The sequence below is a fragment of the Hemitrygon akajei genome, chromosome 11 (genome assembly GCF_048418815.1).
Source record: "Hemitrygon akajei chromosome 11, sHemAka1.3, whole genome shotgun sequence".
NCBI lineage: Eukaryota > Metazoa > Chordata > Chondrichthyes > Myliobatiformes > Dasyatidae > Hemitrygon > Hemitrygon akajei.
In genome coordinates this window covers 7,889,665-7,895,519 of record NC_133134.1, presented here as the reverse complement: position 1 = coordinate 7,895,519, position 5,855 = coordinate 7,889,665, and positions in this window count along the sequence as shown.

Sequence of the window (5,855 nt, the reverse complement as noted above, 5' to 3'; positions counted from 1 at the left end):
CTTGCCTAATGACAGAGAGGCTATGAAGTATTTATTATCGGTCACAAGCAAGGTAACTATTGCTTTCAAGCACTGCCGTTGACTAACTGCTCCTTGGCTTGTCAAAGTTATCTGTAACGGTTCAGAGGATCATCACTTTGTCGTGGTAGGTTAGTGAATTCAAAGATTCAAGATTCAAAGTACATCTATTATCGAAGTATGTATGCAGTGTGCAACCTTGAGATCCGTCTTCCCGCAGACAGCCACCAAACAAAGAAACGTCATGGAACCCGTTCAAAGAAAACATCAAACACCCAGTGTACAAACGACACAGAAAATGAGCAAAAATCACAGAATATAAAACATCAGGCCTCAAGTTATCAATGCAGCCCATGAATATTCAGTTCAGTTCAATCCAGTGCCACGTTGTTTGTTGACTAAAGGTTGCAGAGCCAGTCTGCCCCAATCAAAACCACACAAAGGAACAAGCGGACACCAGAAATGCACCATAACATGAACTGCAGAGTCTAACCCACACATTGTGTTGATTAAACCCTGCCCAAGAAGCAAGACTCTGGCACCATCCTTCCGTAGCATCGAGCGAGAGCAAGGGAGAAAGCGGTCACCCGCAGGTAGCGGATGCTGAACCCCCACTTGCCTTCCACTCTCCTCTTCATTAGTCTCAATCTTCCTCAACGCTTGAATTGGCAAGAGCAGCGTGAAACAGAGTCCAGGCCTTTTGCTCTCAAGGCAGCACACTCCGCTCGAAACCTCGACAAACTCCCTCGGAGACAACAAAGCGCCAGCTTGCTCAATTAGCCCAAAAACTTACCACCAACGGTAACAGATGCACATTTGAAAGGAGAAGAAGTGGTTTCATGAACTGTCTGATGATGTTGCCCTTGGTTGCGTTGTCACTGGCGCCATCTTCTCCAGCCAAAAGGAAAATTCCAAGTGCAGTGTTACCTGGAGTTTAGCCAGCTGGAGCTTAGCTCCTGGCAGGGTCACCCAAGGTGGCAAGGTCAAGGGGAAGTTCCAGACAAAGAGCGGTCTAACCAAGACCTCAGTGGTGGAGCCGGCAGAAGATGCTGACACTTCACAATGGCAGTGAAGGCGGAGGAAGGCTGCAGAGCGAACGGTCCGCAGCTGTCTTGCATTTCGTGCCACTGGACCTTGGCCCGCGCTATCACAGACCGTGTGGCGGCTGCCAGTGCTTCAGCCTCCAATGTTAAAGTCATGCACAGGTACTCTCCAATAAGGGGATCCACCTTAACGCCCAGATGACAACCCCTTAGGAGAACATTCATACTCAACTCGGGCACTCTGTGAAAGCTCTCCGCAGCACCTGGGAGCTCCCTGCAATGAGCAGGCGTGCTGTGCTGACTTCTGAGTCCTTGCCTGCAGAGTTACACAAAGAAGCCAGATACCACGCAGCCTGAAAGTATAAACACTTGTGAGCCACAGATGAGTCGAGGAATCTAATTAGTCATCGGTGCTTAGGAAAACAAGGCTGAGCAGCAGGAAGCTCACCTGCAGGCACAGGAAGCAGGGACCACCCAACAAGCCTCTTTCACTCTGTCACGTCAAGGGCGGTGGGAACAAGCTGCCAGAAGAAGTTTTAGAGATAGTTGCAATTCAGATCCGGATCCTGAATTATTTATCACATGTACATCAAAACATACAGTGAAGTGTATTGCTCGCATTAACAACGAACACACCTGGGGGCAGCCACCAGTGTCACCACACATTCCGGCACCAACGGAGCATGCCCACAATGCTCAGCAGAGCAACACAAGCACCAGCAGCAAAGCAAGCCCCTTTCACAATAACAGACAGGCCTCCGACCCCAGGTCAGGCCTCTTCTGGGCCTCTGACCTCCATTCCTTGACCCCAGACTCTCAGAATCACAGGCATCAGGCCTCCAATCTCCAGTCCCTGGCCCAATACAAAATGTTTAAAAGACATTTGGACTGGGACCTGGATAAGAAAAGTTTAGATAGGTCTGGGCCAACTGAATGCAAATGAATTAGCTCTTTAGGACTCCTTAGTTGTCAATGATGTGTTGGGCCGAAGGGCCTGTTTCTGTGCTGTATAACTCTATGAACCTCCAAGAGGACCACAACATTGTGGTAGTTTGGAGGTTTGTATGCCTCAATGACCTAGAGAGCTATGTTGGCTGGAGTCAGGGCTTTATGCTTTGGCTCTTGGTAGGGTCGCCCATGCAAAAGCTCAAAGGGTAGAGGACAGACTAAGAGCGGTCCACCGGTCCTCCAGGTTCGGGGGTTCAATTCCACCCTGACTGATCAACCAATACTGTGACAGAAGCCACAATGAAGAGTTCTTCTACATCTGAGTTTGATGGTGTTCCTGAGTCTCCACCCGGGACTTGCGTGCCTGACAGCAGTAAAAACCGAGAGGAAGCTATGGACACGATGAACACCACCAGGGATGGGGGACCTTCATTGCTGCCCTAAGCACCAGCAACATAATGGGCAAATGGACAGTAAGTAATAGCTCCCTGACTATGACTACTCAGTCAGATCAGTGCCCGCTCACAATCTCCTCCTCCCCTGAGTCCCATACCTCCTGAATCCCTCAGCCCTAAAACCCACCCACCTCAAAAAGACAAGAAATTCTGCAAATGCTGGAAATCCAAAGCAACACATAGAAAATGCTGGAAGAACTCAGCAGGTTAGGCAGCGTCTATGGAAATGAATAAACATTTGACGTTTCAGACTGAGACCCTCCATCAGGAATGAGAGGGAAGGAGGACGATGTCATGATAAGAAGGTGGGGGGAGGGGAAGGAGGAGAGCTAGAAGGTGATAGGAAAAGCCATCCATCTTACCCTTGAATAAACTCAACAACCATCCATCCATGCACATGCGTGAACTCTTTGGTCTCCCTGGAGTAACAAATTCAAACTTCTTGCAACCCCTTGACTGAAAAAGTAGTTTCTCCTCTCTGTTAATACAGCCAGTCAGGCAGCAGTTGAGGAAAGAGAGAGGGGTGAGTTAGCTTTTAGTAGTATAGAAAGTGGGGGTAGGGATGTGGAGAACAATGGGAATATTTGTGATAGGATGAGTCAAAATAGCTGCCGGGGTAGTTACCAGTTCTGTGTAATGAGCCATCATTAGATTAGGAGAATGTTCCGACTGGTTGCTTCACCATCTGGTACGGAGGCTCCAACTTATGGAGGCTGTTGAGGGTTGTAGACTCTGCCAGTTCCCTCATGCCCAAAAGCCTCCCTACCACTGAGGACATTTTATTATGGAGACACCTCAAGAAGGTGGCATCCTCATCATCTGGGACATTCGCTCTTCTCATTACTACCGTTGGGGAGGAGGTACAGGAACCTGAAGACATACATTCGATTGCTTTCTTCCACCGCCAGTGATTTGTATTTAATATTTCAGTAGTTTTTGAACTATGTTGTAAATATTCTTATTCTTTAAATAATTCATTACGGGTTATGAGTATAAACATGTGAACTTCATACATCGTCACACTACCACGTGATACATGTGCAACACGAAGTTGGACTCACATTTCAGACTCACGTGTTTTCCTTTGAAATAGTTTAACAATCTGATTTCTGAACTGTCCACAAACCCATGAAAACTACCTCATTATGCCTTTATTTCACACAATTCATTTATGTTTGTTATTTTTAATGTAATTTATGGAATTTTATGTCTTTGCACTGTGCCGTTGCAACAAGAACAACAACAAATTTCACATCATTTGTCAGTGATAATAAACCTGATTTGGATTCTGTTTCTTATTCTGATTCTGAGTTTTTAAAGCTAAAGATTAGCTTTATCTGTCACATGCACATTGCAACATTGAAACATACAGTGAATTGGGTTGTTTGCAACAAATCAAATCAACAAGGATTTCACGGGGCAGTCCACAAGTGTCGCCATGCTTCCTGCGTCAACGGTGTTAATGTGGTTGGTTTACCTCATCCTAACACAGACATTCCCTTTGTTCTACATATCCCCACCCCCACCACCACTTCTTCTATTGAAAACTTATTCTTTCCCAGGTCACAGATCTGAAACATTAACTGTTTCTCTCTCCGCAGATGCTGCCTGACCTGAGTGTCTCCAGCATTTTATGTTCTTGCTTCAGGTTTCTAGCATCTGCAGTTCTATTGATTCCTTTATACATATATATATATATATAAACAGCTGTATTTGTATGTATTGCACTGTACTGCAGATGCAAAACAACACAATTCATTATATATGTTGGTGATGATAAACCTGATTCTGATATGGGTCTCTATTGTGGACTGAGAATGGGAAGGTGCAGGGAGAGGGGAATCATGGTTGGGAAAGGAGAGGGGAGGGAGTGGGAAGCACCAGAGGGCCATTCTATAGTAATCAATAGATCAATTGCTTGGAATCAAATGACCTTACCTGGTGTTTCAGGGTTGGGTGTGTCTGTACCCATGCCAATCTCTGCCCCTGGCACTCTCTCTCTGCCACCAGTCTCACTCCCCTCCCGTGGTGCTCCACCTTTGCCATTCCAAACATCCTTCGTTCCAGCCAGATTTGCAATCTCCACTCCACAATGACAGACACCGTACTGTGCAAAAGTCTTTGGCACCCTAGCTATACATATGTGCACAGTTCTGTATGGCGAAGTATACAGTGAAATGCATTTAATCAGATCGGGAGGACTGTGGTAGGGCAGTCCGCCAGGATCACTATGTTTCCGGCGCCATCATAACATTCCGGCAACTTTCTAACGTTAAACGTACCTCTTTGGAAGGAAGCTGGTGCATATGGAGGAAACACACATGGTCTTGGGGAGAATGCACAAGTTCCTTACGGACTGGCACAGGAATCGAGCACCACCCTTCCAAAGTAACGCGCTGCCGTACGGCTGCTTTGCAAGGGAACTACAGGCTACCTTCAAGCACAAAGCCAAGGAAACTGACTCACATGCATCTCTTTGTACCTCCACGCACCCCCACACCTGCTCAAGAGAGAGAACGATGAAAGCAATTCAGTCCCACCTGGAGCTTTCAAAACCAACATCAGGTCAATAAATAACCAAGGTGGAGTTCAAAGTCACGCTTCAGGGTTCAGGTTTGGAGATCTGAAGGGTCTACCAATCATCCCACACGTAAACTATGAGATTAATATATTTGCAAAACAAATTCAGTAAGTGGCTGTACATTTGCATATGTTTTCAGACAGAAAGCAGATGAATGAGTCAGAAAGGTTCAGTGAGACACTCAAGGGCAGGTGTTCCAATAAGTACGCCAATAAGTTATGCATAAATATGCATGTGTGAATCTGCATGACAATCATGTCAAGTGAAGTGTTTTGCAATCGAGGTTGTGCGCTAATGGCTGAGGAAAAGGATTTTTCTGAATTATTATACAGTCACTATACCCAATGTGATGCATAGACAAAGAAAGCCAACAGGCTGAAGAGAATATATCCTTCATAGAAGTTAACATGAGATACAGGTCTGGAGTATTGCCATTGCGTTACTGCCCGAAATGGTCTGTTCTGGGAGCTTCAGTACACAGGAAGGTACAAAACTGGAGAGAGGAGTGGGCTCACAAGCACGTCCCTCCCCATCACCTCCGTGAGAAATTGCCTCGGAAAGGCAGCATCCATCATCAAAGAACCCCAACATTTCGGAAAATGCCATCTTAGAGCACAAGACATTAGAATTAGGCCATTTGGCCCACCGAGTCTGCACTGCCATTCTATCATGGCTGATTTATTATCCCTCTATAAGAACATAAGACATCGTTAGTTCGTTACCTGCTGTGTCATATGATGAAGACGAACATGGTCTTTCCATGACCACGATTGTTCCTGGCATATTCGTCTACAGAAGTGGTTTGCCATT